This window comes from Tupaia chinensis, unplaced genomic scaffold (genome assembly GCF_000334495.1).
Source record: "Tupaia chinensis unplaced genomic scaffold, TupChi_1.0 Scaffold000674_1, whole genome shotgun sequence".
NCBI lineage: Eukaryota > Metazoa > Chordata > Mammalia > Scandentia > Tupaiidae > Tupaia > Tupaia belangeri.
Window position 1 is genome coordinate 1,026,586 of NW_006160197.1, and position 14,967 is coordinate 1,041,552.

Genomic DNA, 14,967 nt, shown 5'->3' on the forward strand with positions numbered 1-14,967 from the left:
AGTGCACATGCCCCTATAGCAAAAAAAACCTCTCCAAAAAAAAAAAAGTTTTTATTTTATGAGCTAAAGAGAAATATACATACAGTATCTCCAGCAGGGTCTCGACTCTGTGACCCACTCCTAGCTTCAACCAGCCACAGATCATTTTATATATATATATATCTCAATATCTATATATAGTGTTATATATTGATATATATCATACATATTGTGTGAGTATAATATATATGCTATGTATAGTATAGTAAATACTATACTATATATAGTATATAATATATATACTATATACTATATACTATATAATATATAATTATAGTATATAATATACAGTATAATATATATACTATAATATGTAGTATATAATATATACTATGATATATATAGTATATATATATATATATACACACACACACACACACACTATATTACACACACACACACACACACACACACACACAATTAGTCCTGCTTTGTACCTTGCTTTTTATTTTTGTTTTTGTTTTTGTTTTTATTTTAGTTTGCTATAGGACTTATGCACTTGCCAGAGAGAGAGAAAAAATGAGAATGAAAAATCATCCCCCCAGGAGGATAGTCACTCTACAGTCCCTTCTCCCTTCTCTTCTCAGGATTTTGGTGCACATGCACGCACACCTGGTGTTTTTCAAGATGCCTATTCCAGGACTCAGACTTCTCAGTTGGTTATGTGGGATCCAACCACCTTGACCTCTGCATAACCTACTGGTCCCTTACCTTCCTTTTTTACTTAACAATGGATTCTAGTAATTATTCCAAGTCATTATATAAAAAGGCTTTATTTTTTTCTAGATTTATACTATTTTTCTGTAGGTATGAACCATAATTTATAAAACCAATTCCCTTTTGATAGATATTTGAGTTTGTTATTCCCACTCCACCCTTGGATATTAAGTGATCATTTTAGCATTCCTTATTCAGTCTATGATAATCTATTAGGAAACCCTAAAAAGGAGAGTGAGAGAGACTATATTGTTGACTCTTTTCTGGTATAAATTGCAGGTTTTAATTTAATTTCTTGACTATACCTAGCGCATAATGAGTTATTGGATAGGTACTATTTAAATTTATGTGAACTTGTACAAGAGGTCAGGGTCGGATGTGCAGATAAGTGGATGACTTAGAGATTGGAGTGGTAGAAGCTCAATTGTGTAAAATATTAAACTGAATATTTAATATTCACATTTTGTAGCCATTAACCAATGGATTGTTGCTAAGATACCATCAAATGCTACACCACCAAAATGACTGTGCTAAATTTCTCAGCACTCTATTATAAAGTTTTATTCTTGGGTTTGAGATTCTCTTTTAAGTTTATAACCTACATTGATATTTAAGAAAGAAATATGCATTTTTTTAGTAGCATAAGTAAGAATTCTGAGTAATGTTTTCATCTTAGAGAAAACTAAAACTTCAGCCATCATGGGCAGGATTGCTTAACAGGACATAAGGGCTATACAATTATTTACACCCTAAATATGCCTATTTAAATAATGATAGCAGTGTAACATTTTATTTATAAAACAGGACATAGAGTTTGAGCGTGAAGTAATTGGTCATTAGTTGTGTAATTAATTAGTGCATAAGAATTCTTAATTGTGTCAATACCGTGAAATCTAAATTGTCAAGAGTCTTGCTATTTTGATTCAGAACTTCTGCTGGTAGAAAACATTAGCCTTTTGATGGGAACAATAGTTGTTTGAAGAATAAGACCAGATGGTAAAGGGTCTTTTCTTCTAGTTCATGAAAGAAGAAACTGAGAATTTAGAGCTATCATGAATGCAGGAAATTAAATAGTGAAGTAGATGTCTAGGAAGGAAAAATCTGTGAATGCTCCTCCTTCCCGGTGCTTTTGATTGCTAACGTTTAAAAATGGTTACAAAATGGCCAGTATCATTAGGTTTGTCCTTTTTAATTTTTTTTCAGAGAGATTTTTGCTATAGGGTTTGTGCACTCGCCAGAGACACGTAGAAAGTGGGAAATGACTCCTAGGGGGTGGTGGGGGGAATGGCCGTGCTACAATCCTTTCTCCTCCATTCTCCCCTAGGAATTTTGAGCAGGCACACAGATACACCTGGTGTGAGTTTTGAGTTTCAAGCCTCTGTATCCAGGACTTGAACTTCAGTTGGTCATATGGGAGTCCAGTGATAGAACCATTACACCATTTTTCCCCCAAGGATGTTTTTTGGCAACAAATTAGCCTTTTTACATTGCTCTCAAATAAGATAAACTTCTAAACCACAATTCATCATTAAAAAATCGTGAAGAAATGATAATGTGATTTAGCTTTTCGTAAAGCACTGTAAATGAGCCCAGTACTCTCCATTTAACTCTGCATTCTACCTTGCAGTTGTCTGATGAAATGAACTCTAGTGTGCTTGGTTTCCTGGCATTTATCAACGTTGGTTTTGGTTTCAAATAAAACTGGTCCAGCCAGAAGTCAGATAATACTTGGCAGGCAGCTGTGAAGAATGGGCCTTGACACAGAAGACCTGGACCTGAATCTCTGCTCTGTCACTTGCTGACATAGATATTTTGACCCCTCCCTGAGCCTTGTGTCCTCTGTGGTGGAAGACGAATGGAAGTATACAAATAACCACCAGCATGTGTGAAGTATTTGGGTTTTGTTTGTTAAATTTTAAGGATTTTCTAGTCCTTAGAAAACAGCCTGTGGTAACGCTGGCATCATTACTGAACTAATGTGAAACCAAGGAGGGGCAGCCCAACGCCCTGATCTCATTTACCTCTCCCAGGAAGTGGAGGATGGGCTTGGCTGGAAGGTCCATAAGTCCACAGTGAAAGTCCCCATGCTAGATGCAGGGAACTTGTTTTGGCACACTGACTACAGAAGTATACTGATTTTAATGACAATTATATTCCATTTTAGAGAAAAAAATCCCGCCTCGGAGATTATGACTGTGCACCAAAGTGATTTTAACGCTGGTTGTTTCCTCACTTCACCATTGTGACAGTTACCTTACCTTTTCATATATCACTTTTTCCCTATGTTTCTATTGTAAAGTCATAAATAAGAGCATCATTATTCAGAAGAGGAAGTGGGAACTTGCGACACCATTCTAATCATACATATATCCAAGAGATTTTTGTTTTTTACACATAGATAAAAATCAAGTCCTCCACCCCTTATAAACAAAAAATAGACATTATGCTTTGCCACAAATGTGGTAATGCAGAGTTATCAATCTATCAGTAGAAGCTGACTTTAGTTGTTGATAAGAACAAGAGAAATCTGTAACTCTTGACTTCTTCATTTTTCATGATGGCTGTTACCACATCTTCGGGTACAGGGGACCACACTGGGCAGCGTTTGTCTCAGGTCATTTAAGTCTGTAAGTCTTTCAGCTCTGGTGGCAGCATGCGGGCATAGTCTGAAAATGAACCCTGAACATTCAGTTAAAAGACCGAAAGACAGTTAAATAGGCTTATTTTTGATATGTGTTTTTCTCTTGTAGGTAAGTTTTGATATCAGAGAGACTCACTCAATATTTTTACATAATTAAGTCTACTTTTTATGCATAATTATTATTAAAAATTTTAGATAGAATGAATTATCCATGCACAGACTCTGCACTTAGAGTTTCTTTGCACTTAAGAGTTTTTTTAATCTCTCTTTTTTCATCTTTGAGTTTTTCACTGTAGGACATGTGCAATTGGGATGGGAGGAGGCTGAAAGGGTATAGCCACCTGGTGGCGTGGAAAACCCACTCAGTGGGTGTGTGTGCATGTGTGCATCCAAAATCCTAAGAGGAGAGAGAAATGGAGAAGAGATTATGGTGTGACTATACCTGATGGGGTGTGCTCATGTTCTCTGGCAACTCAGAAAAAACCCCACATCATTCTGGACTTCTAAATAAGCATTTAGATTTCAAACTACATATATGATCTGTGTTTTCTCAAGGATTATATTGTAGGTTGTTTCAATTCTTTCAAGCTTATTTAAAAATGCTTTTTCAAATAGTTGCATAGGATTTTTTTTAACCTTTTACCTGTGAGCATTTATTTGGGCTATTTCTAGAGGCATCATTAAATGTGCAGGAGTATGAGTTTTAGATTCGGTTGTGGGTTATTCTATAGCTGAGACTGCAAAGCCTGCAGCAATGAAGAAACTGGCTCCAGGGTTTCACCCCAGTTAGAAACCGTGAAAACCACCATAAGTTTCAGAGAAATCTATGTGGGATGGTCTTATGACACGTCGTCATCAGGGAAAAGACGTGCCAATGAAAGGATATTCTTGAAAGAAATAGGAGCAGTCTGCTATTTGAATGAGTTGGGAATTTAGGTGTCTGTGTGTGTAATTACCTACTTGGTTCCCATCTTCAGGTACAGCCTGTGTGGTCTGCAGGCCAGACTTGGTCTCCTCCTGGCAGTACTGGAGAAGCCTGCATGCATTAGGAATTTTAGCTATTAATCTTTGCTGTCATCAAAGAGGGTAAGAGAGTTGGCAGTTCTCAGGCTCCTTTGAGAGGTGAAGATCTGGGCCTGTGGACAGAGATGGATTTGAGAAGCAAGATTCAAACATGGATTAGTTGTAGAGGGGTTTAAAGCTATAGAGGGGTTTAAAGCTATATTACCTTTTAAAACAACAGGAACACAATTCCTAATTCAATCAACATTCCATTGATAGATATGTATATATAGATATATTTATCTATCTATATCTATAACTATATATATATTTATTTACCAGATGCTTATGTAAAGCCAACTATGCGTCAGATACTGGTCTGGGCACTAGCAACTAATTGAATTGAAAATATTATGATACAATACATGGAAATTATATTTATGGAATAAAATCACTTTGGCTGGAATGAAAGCATGATTCAATCTTATTAAAAATACCCATCTTTGAACAATAGTCCCTCTGTTTTAAAATAGGAAAAATCCAAATCTCTGAAATGCCAATCACTGTGCAATTCCAAATCTTAAATTTTTTTGGTGTGTCCAATATGTCTGGTTCCTGAGATGTTTTACTGAACCCTTTTAGGAAATTTATACAAATGTAAAACACATAAATGATATGTGCCCTGCTTCTATTCCTGTCGGAATTTTCCGAGATAAGTTTTTCACATTGGACTCTGAGAAGCTAACATTGACTTTTCTTGACAGAACCAAGTAGCCAAACTGCCTTCTTAGCCTGGGATTAATAATGGCAAGACTTGATAATAACCTTCATCAGGGGCAGTGGATTGCAAAAGCTAGTGAGGTGCCAAAGGGAAAATTCCTAAAAAAGAATACCCAAAACCCAGGAGGTATGAGAATCATTGCTATGGCAGCAAGAGGTGGCTGGCTTTGGTCCCCAGCTCAGCAGGCACGGAGCAGAGCTGCCATAGTTTGACAGGGAACAGTGGAGGTTATTTTTCATCTGAGTAGCCTCCCGCAGTCTTCTTTGTTGCCTTAAAATTGTGACATCTATGAGAAGTGAAAAATTGAGAGACACGGAATAGTCTAAGGGACATATGTGTGGGGCTGGCTTTGGTCCCCAGGTCAGCAGGCACGGAGCAGAGCTGCCATAGTTTGACAGGGAACAGTGGAGGTTATTTTTCATCTGAGTAGACTCCAGCAGTCTTCTTTGTTGCCTTAAAATTGTGACATCTATGAGAAGTGAAAAATTGAGAGACACGGAATAGTCTAAGGGACATATGTGTGGCATTTCTAGAACTGGTTCAATTCTGGCTCAATCACTGAACAGTTATGAGACTGGAAAAAAATATCCAACCTCTTTGCGGGTCGGTGTGTGTTTTTGTTTTTGCCTTTTTATCTTAAAATATAGGATAACCCACTCATTGCATTTACGTAGGATTAATTGGGTACCCTTATATGTAAAGCCATGAAATGTTGACTAAGTAATAAAACACATTGATTGTGATTTTTATTTTAAAATTATGTCTGTAGCTAAAGTTTTTTTTAGCATCAGTCAAATGAAAGGTTCACAAGATTGAGTTGCTTGTTCTGTTTCTATTCACTAAGTTAGTAGTTGGTATTGGGTTTAGGATCCTTGTTTCCCAAATACTTAAATAAATAAGGCTGTTTTGTAACTCATTAATTCATGGAATGTGATTCTCTGTAAACAGGTTTTGCAGCCCTTGGCAATGATTAGAAAAGGCTCTACCTGGTAAGATGTGGCGATAGTGTGAGCACACAATGTGTACATTATAAAACTTTGTCCCTTTTTCCTCTAGGAAAGAAAATAACCAAATATGTTCTTTGACTGGACTTTATCACTGGCAATGGTTCCTAATGAAAAACCTTATCTCAGTCTACATGGCAATCCTCTCTTATGTAAGAAGATAGATTTTATTTTGTGCATCCCATGTACACAGCTTGGATTCCATTCTTTGGACACAGACTGGGAACCACTCACTGGATGGTCTTCTAGGAGTCATAATTTCCAGTCTGTAAATTAGAACTAGCTCCTTTACGTTACAAGCAGTATGGAAGATGAGAATAGAACTACTTACTGATAGTTGATAAAACATGTCTTGAAATAAAGTGTCCTGTTTGGATAAGGTATGTGTTTTCTTTTTAGGTTATTAGGTTGGTTCCATTAGCAACACACATTTTCTTGGGTCTGCAGAGTGGGATGCCATCAGCATCATTTCTCATTGAGCTTTGTGGTATGTCTTCATGTCAGGCCAGATTCATTTCCACATGGATACTTACCTAATTAAAAATTGTCAATGCCATTTCTGAAGAAAGGCAGATTATTATGTTGACTATAAGGCAGACAGATGCACATTTTCCTAATTGGGGCCTCACAACCAGGTTACCATTGGTCATAAATGACTGGAAACTGGTGAGAACCTTCAGAGTCTTGGGGAAACAAGGTGTGCTCGCATGAGAGGCTGGCTTGCTAGAGTGTGTTCGCATTTAAACTGGTGTGTTTTCTAATAAATGCAGGCAGCCTTATTAAAATTGGTTGCTGTTTGAATGGTATGACTGCTTGCCATGCATTGTTATTTTGTGATTTCAGAGAACTAGGCTATTTTAAAGATTTCTCAAGAATAATTCAGTGTTCTGACAGTATTTTATGAAATAACAGCATTTTGTATTCCGTGCAAAACTGATCTGAATAGAGAAATATTTTTAGAGTTTATGAAGTTAAAAAAAAAATCAGGTGATAAAATTAGTTCTGTGTTTGTCTCCAATAAATAACAGAAACCTTAAAATCTTCCAGCTTTGTAAGTGAAGGATGCACTTTCAATGAAAGTCAGTGAAAACCTGGCCTGAGGATAATAAACAGAAGCATATCAAGTTGCCAAATAATTGCTTCCTTCTCTACTTCACATTCACTGTATTTGACATTTTGGTGTGCTTTCTGACATCGCTGAGTCTTCATTGCCTTTTTTCATCTTTCAGTTTGACTTAAAAAGATCACTTTCCACATCATCAAACCTTGATGTTTTGAAGTCTGATCAGGGGAAATATCTAATTATTATAAGTTTTATTTCTTAGACCATTTGCGATATACGAGAAACTCTTAATATTTAATTTTCATTGCTTTTCTCTTACTAATTCAGTTCATATGCTTCCTCTCTTTTGTGTTTGTGAATTCTCTCTTGTTGGTTTTGTAAAAAGCTCTTAATATATAAGCCCCACCAATGCTCTGAGTCTTATATTCTAAGTGTTTCCCCAGTTTTGTCACTTACGCAGCTTTGTCTATGGAAGTATTTTTAGCATTCTTGTTTCATGATTATTTTACATAAAATTCCATTGATTTTTATTTATCTTGCTTAGAAATGTTCGTATTTTATAAATCTTTTAAATACTGCTTTATATTAAATTTATGGTAGATTAAGTATTTGACAGAAACAAACTGAAGTTTATTCTGTTTGGGCATGAGATAAGTTTCAATTTTAAAAAAAATTGCCTTGACATGACGAATGACTCTTCCTCTGGCGTGAAACGGTTCCTTTATCATATATTAAATTTATTTTTATTCATGTGTGTGTTACTGAATTTTCCATTCAGGTCCACTAATTTTTCTTTTCTGTTAATCCAAAATAATTTTCTTAGGGTCTTTATAGTATGTTTTAATGATCTGGTAAGGTTAAAAGATAATGGTTTACATCCTTTTTCAAAATTCTCTTCATTGCTAGGCATTTTTCCAAGTAGAACTTAGAATTAGGAACGAGAATTGATTGGTTCCAGTCAATATCCTTATACATTTGTAGGGAGTTGGCACTTCTATTGTATTGAATTTTTCTAATCAAGAACATGTCCCAGCACTTTTTTCTTCCCCTGCATCTCACCTCTCACAGAACACTAAATTTGACCATTAGGGCAGTTTTTCTTCATGCTCAGTGTTAATAGCAAACCGTCTTAAAGTCTACTGATTTAATCAGACATTATCAACTGAGCAACTTTGTTATGATATTGTGAAGAGGGTTCTCAAGTGTGCTCTCTGATTAGCAATATTAGTATCAAGAGGTACTTGATAGAAATGAAGTTTCTCAGACTCCCTCTAAGCCTACTTAAATCATTAAGTCTGAAGGTGGATCCCAGAAATGTTTTAATGAGCTCCCAGGTGATTCTGTTCCTAAGAAAGGCTGAGAACCACTGGTGAAGAGAATTGTGCACAAGTTTTGAAGTAATATACATTCTAATTCCACTTTACCCCTTTATAAAGCAGAGGCATTTTGAGTGATTTATTTTTATGTATTTAATAAGAACTATTATAAGAATTATTTGTATTTTAAGCAGAGACTGTAGATATTAGTGGCTCTTATTGTTGTCAGAGAGCTTTTTAATGAGTGAGAGACAAAGCAGTGTACATTATGAACATTGGAGTGATGGTGCCAAAGAGAATGAAGGGAAGTATCTGAGAAGTATTTGATGGGTTCTCGATAGTTGGTGATCCCGAGAAGCGCACAAAATTTCTGGTACGAGACAAGGATAAACACTTTCAGTCTTGCTCAGAGTTAGTACCTTTTAAGTGGGCCTGTTGATTCTTGAGAACCTTGAATTCCATATTAAGGGTATATGAGGATTACATTATTAGCATTGTGTTGATACATTGAATGACATAAGACACTCTGCCATATTTTTCTAGTTAAAAAATCTGGAACCAGCTGGTGGCATGATGGTTAAGACAGCTGGATTCCATTTAGCTGACAGTGTGATTGGATTTCCAGACCCTAAGGCTTGAAAAAACACAGTGAGTACATATATGTGCTCAAAATCCTAAGAGGAGAAAGGAGAAGAGACGGTGGCATGACCATCTCCTCTAAGGGATGCTTTCTCTCTCTCTCTCTCTCTCTCTCTGGTGAGCTCAAGCACCTATGGTAAAAAACAAAACAAAACAAAACCCAACAAGCTATCATCATAAATAAGAAGCATATGCAAGTAAATAAAGAATGGTAAAGATTAATACACAAACTAAACTCATACATAAAACCCTAGTGGTTACTGAAAACTGGAAAATGTTCATTTATCCAACGTACAGATACATTACTTGCTGCCAGAAACTGGGCATAAAATGATTAAGACTCAAATGTGGCTTATGAGCAGTCCATAACTGGTTGGGAGACACAGGCAGGTGTTGTGACACTAGCTGTGGCAAGGCCAGTAGTAATAAAGGCACACAAGGATGGCTGTAGGAGCCCTGAGTCTTCCTAGAATTGCTGAACTCTTCAGCTAACCTTGAAGGGTAAGGAGATCCTACCCTTAGAGGGGTATGTAGAAAATTCAGTAGAACTCACTCCTTGATTAGTTCTGCCTGAGGCTCCAGGGTTTTACAGTGGAGGTGGAGAATGTAATAGGAGTTGCCAAACTAGAAAGGGAAGAGATTCCCGACCTTGACTCTTACACAAACCACAGTGCCCTTGAGCCCTTGGCTATTGTTTTCCATCCATCCTATAATACTGCTTTATTATAGAATAGACACTCTTTATAACTAGTACTGAACCTACGCTTAGAAACTCTGGGGGTCATTTTGACTACTGGTTACACACATTAGTTAGTTCTTCTTGTCTCAGCCCTTCCCAGCTTTATCCTGAAGGAAAGAAATATGTTTTTATGTTGTAAGAATTATAGTTTGCTCAATTTGGTGGCTCCTCATAATATCCTTTTAAATTTTCACTTTTTATTTTTTTTGAGAGGTTTTTGCTATAGGGCGTGTGCGCTCGCCAGATGGAGAGAGACAGAGAGATAGAAAGTGAGAAATCACCCCCCAGGGGGAGTGACCACGCCACAGTCCCTTCTCCTCTTGGGATCTTGGGCATGCACGCACACGTGCCCGGCGTGAGTTTTAAGCCACCGGGTCTGGGATGTGAACCACGGTTGACTACATGGGAGTCCAGCGACATAGCCATTACGCTAACTGCTGGTCCCTAAATTTTCACTTCTTAGTTGTCTAGTTTAGGCCTGAGATATTTTGATACCTTGATAAGCTACTTTATCACTAGGTTTTAAACAAATTTTTATTAAAGGACCAGCAGTTAGTATAATGGCTATGTTATGTTGCTGGACTCCCATGTAGTCAACCGTGGTTCACATCCCAGACCCGGTGGCTTAAAACTCAACGCCGGGCGTGTGTGTGTGCGTGCCCAAGATCCCATGAGGAGAATGGAGGAGAAGAGATTGCGGCGTGGCCATCCCCCAGGGGGGTGATTTCTCGCTTTCTGTCTCTCTGTCTGGCAAGCGCATGTGCCCTATAGCAGAAAGAAAAAAAAAAAAAGAAAAAAATACCTCTCCCCCCCAAAAAAAATTTCTTTTATTAAGAAATAATACCTAATAGGATATTTTCAAACCACAGGCCAATTAATGTCAAACATTGCATCCCTTTCCACAAAGCCTTTGCTGTCTATACAGTAATGGTCAAATTCTGCGTTGGAAATCAAGAATGCCTGCATGCTAGGTCCTAATATTTTTTCCTGGACTCTTCACTCATAATCTCTTCCCACCATATTCTTTTCAGAATATGGGCCTGACTGCAGCTCCTCCCAAATAGTGGGGAGTTTCACACCTCCTTGCCTTTCCCTCCAGTCTCTTCAGCGTGGAATTCTACCAGCTCAATTCACTGCCCAGAGGAATCCACACATTTTTCAATGCCCTGTTCCACATTCCACCTTCTCTTTGAAGCTTTCACAGATCCTTAAGCCAGATATTTTTCGTTTTTTGTTTTTATGGTACTTTGCTTCTCTCTGTGTGTCTTCTCTTTGTGTTTTGTTTATAAACTTGTTTTTCAATAAAATTTTAAACTACTTAAAAACATTTTTTTTAATCCACTATAGAGAATGTGAACATGAGCAAGAGACTGAGAGAAAGCAAGCCCTCAACAGAGTTCGATCCTGCTATGATCCCTGTCATGAGTTCTGGGTTCTGAGCACACACATATACACCTAACACACCCGACATATTTTAGCTCTACTGGGCCAGAGATCCAAACCTTGGCAGGCCATGTGGCTTTCAGCACTGCAGTCTGGCACATAACCAATTGCACCACAGAAGCTGAACCACAGAATTAACAGCTTGTTACACTCAAGTTTGACTCATGCTTTTGCCCATTGTAGCACTTGTTCACATCTTTTGGTCCATAAGTGGTTTTAAATACTTACTTTGTTTATAGTAAGATTTTTTTTTTTCTGAACAATAAACACCTTTATTACAGAGCGAAGATAGGAAGGTTTATTTGTCTTTCTGGGCTTTGATTTTCCTCAGGTAGAACTTCAGCTCCTTGCCCTCTAACACGTAGCCATTGGCGCGGCTCACTGGCCTGGTCTGGATGCAATGCAGGCGAGCAGCTTGCCCTGCTGGAACTGCTCCTACAGGAGACTGCTGATTTTGGCATTCTTTTTCCTTTCATCGTATTTCTTCTGAATTTTCTTCGATCGCTTTATTTAAAATCTCTTCCTCCTCAGGAGTCAGCTTGGCCCCCTTCTTGCGGCCCAGGGGCAGTGCATAGTGGGACTCTACCACTGTCGGTACGGTGTGCTGTCAATGAGCACGATGCAGTTCTTCACCAAGGTCTTGGTGCGCACTAGCTCGTTATTGGATGCATTGTAGACAACATCGATGAACCTTGTTTTGCCTGTACAACGCTCTGAGCCCCAAGAAAAGTTCCCGCCGTCCAGCCTCAGGGCGCGGTATTTCTTGTTACCTCCCCGCATGGAGTGTGTGTCTGCCGCCAGGGCCAGTCTTAGTGTTGGCAGCGCGGCGTCCCAGCTCATACTTCCACTTCTTATGGTAGGGCTTTCTCTTCTTGCGGCGCTTATGCGCCGCAAGATACCTGTGTGTGGGAGCGGGGTGGGAAGCCTGAGCCACTGCGACTTGGCGCGGGCGGCTCGCCACCAGGTCCAGACGCCCGCTGCTGGTGGGCCGCACGCTCAGCTCTCCAAGGTTGGCTTCCGCAAGGCGACTCGGCAGTCTGCAGCATGACCAAGGTGTCATCACCACGTTATAGTAAGATTTTGATGGTCTAAGCAGTCTTGCTTGCAAAGAAGCAAAGGAAGAAGGATGCAGAGGAGGGTGCAGTGAGAAGTTTGTGTTTTTCAGATATTAGGTTGTCGGGAAAGTCGTGACGTACTTTTCTGTGTTGTTCTATGCAAAAATGTGTCATGACTTTCCCAGTGACCCAACAGTTTGTTTCTTCAAGTGCTTTCTTTTCTTCCTCCTATATTTGTCAGGTAGAGGAATCTGGGTGAGTGCTTGAAGGTATATGAAAAGGAATGGGTTGGAGAGGAACAATCCTTATGGACCTTTAACTGATTATCGTGATGCTTTGAAAATAAATCATAACCCTTGTATTTTACTGTCAAGTCCTGGGGCAGCATGTTCACAGGCACTAGCTCACCTCACCCTCTCAGTAAGTGTTCCTCTGTATGCCTCTTAAAACGGACTTATTCCCTTAACTGAGCCTGAGTAGGAGAGACGGTAGGTGTTTCCGTGTTAGGTCTGTTAGATTGCAGAGTCTCTATTATTAGTTGCTGTGTTCTCCTCTCTCATTTTGCTTATGTGGCATTTCTGTTTCCATTTTCCCTCTGAAAGGATCAAAATTAAGTGCACCTTCAAGATTCAGCTCTCAGAGAAAATGATTTTTGTGGATGTGTGTTCTCATCTTGAGACTAGTTTATTAGCTTATATATACTTAAGATCTCAGCAAATAAATTAACCTATCATATTGAATAATAAATCAAAGAGACTAAAAATATACATATTCAGAGATATTTATAACAAGTATGATTAATTCACAAAAAATTTATTTTGGCTCTTCTTTGTGGCATAATTAGAGAACAGATAAATAAGAAAGCTTATTGGAGGGTGGTTCATTGTTTCAGAGGACAACGAAAACTTACACCTTTTTTTTTAGAGTTGGGAGGTAATTTATTTTCAGGTGGAGGGAAAAAAAATGATTTGATGTATTTTTTACATACATGTCTTCCTGGTTTTCTTTACATGATATATAGAAATTCTGCCCTTTCTATTCTCTGTAACAAAGCAGGACTTCCTATGAAGGAACTCATGTCTTCAGAAAACATTTGAACCAGGGACCAGCAGTTGGCATAATGGCTATGTTGCGGGATTCCCATGTAGTTGACCGCAGTTCGGGTCCCGGACCCAGTGGCTTACTCACGCCGGGCCCCATGTGCATGCGTGCCCAAGATCCCGAGAGGAGAATGGAGGAGAAGGGATTGCGGCGTGGCCATCCCCCCTGGGGGCTGATTTCTCGCTTTCTGTCTTTGTCTCTCTCTCAGGCGAGCACACGCGCCCTATAGCAAGAATCTCTCCAAAAAAAAAAAAAGAAAGAAAGAAAACATTTGAACCAAGGTATTATCATGGGAAAATGGAAAGATCAGAAAAAGGGATACCTTGTTTTTGTTGATAAAAATGATAAGGATTTTAATTTTACTCTCCATCAATATGCATACATTGAGCTAAATGTGAATAGAAAATTCGTAGATGATTTCTTTATTAAATTAATATCTCTGAGTACTTACCTATGTACTATTTTTTATCAGGACAGGGGATGAGACAGTCCCCATGCCTTCCTCAGAGAGTATCCAATTGATGACCCAGCAGAGAGTAAAGATGTTGTGTTTTCATAAGTAAGAAGAATATAAAAATTGGCCAACATTTATTAAGATCTTATTAGATGCTAAGTCTTAGGTTAAGTATATTAAGTGTATGATAGCACTTTCTCATAAAACCCTTGTATGAGAGATACAACTATATTTACATCTATATATCAGGAGGAAAAATAAAATCTGAGACAATGAGAGATGAGGCAACTTTTCTAAGGTAATTCATTTTGTTACCTTATTACTATGATCATCTATTCAAATTATATATGATTTTAGTGTATATCATGTGAAAGATCTTTTTTACAGATTAGTTTTCAAAACTTTTTTTAGAAGTAGCATTCTTTCTGCCTGTTTCGACTTTATCACACACATGTGGGCCCTCACCAAGGATATATTATATGATTTTCTTATTGAGTGACCTTGGGCAAGTTACTTAAATCCTCCGAGAGGAGACTGGACAGCAGCGCAGCAGTTAAACGTGACAGTCTAAAAGACTGACCCACGTGGGAAAATTCTGGGTTTGTGTTCAGAGATCTCTCTGAGTGTGCTGGGCACATGTGTGCCCATGACCTAGGGTTGCCTTGGGGTAGATTGTGGCATCAGAACCTTGTTGGGGATGCTGTGTCTCTTCCTTTGTTTTGCTTGCAAGAGAAATACATTTTAAAAGAAACCTGACCCCCCTCTGTCCCCTTGCCTGTAAAATGGGGATTGAAACACATTTTGTGTGTAGCAAAATACATGATAGGTAGGACTCTAAAATCTTTTTCCTATTCCCTTTACTCTTTCACTTTTCCATAAAATGACTCAAAATAATCATGTGATCATATTTAAAAAAAGGTATTACTGAATTTTCCAGCCTGAACACGAGCTAGTTTTCTTCTAAACTCCTTGA

General features: G+C 38.3%; 1 protein-coding gene, 1 non-coding gene and 1 pseudogene across 6 annotated transcripts in view; 1 reads left to right on the forward strand and 2 right to left on the reverse strand.

The window, feature by feature from the left end:
- Positions 1–14,967, forward strand: part of COBLL1 (cordon-bleu WH2 repeat protein like 1) — a 181,945-nt gene that overhangs the window by 13,398 nt on the left and 153,580 nt on the right. The gene's annotated exons all lie outside the window — the stretch shown is intronic.
- Positions 11,643–12,444, reverse strand: LOC102473631 (40S ribosomal protein S8 pseudogene; annotated as a pseudogene).
- LOC114009993 (small nucleolar RNA SNORD55/SNORD39) lies at positions 12,374–12,451 on the reverse strand. Its single transcript, XR_003551387.1, has one exon. It is a non-coding gene; the product is annotated as a small nucleolar RNA SNORD55/SNORD39 (small nucleolar RNA).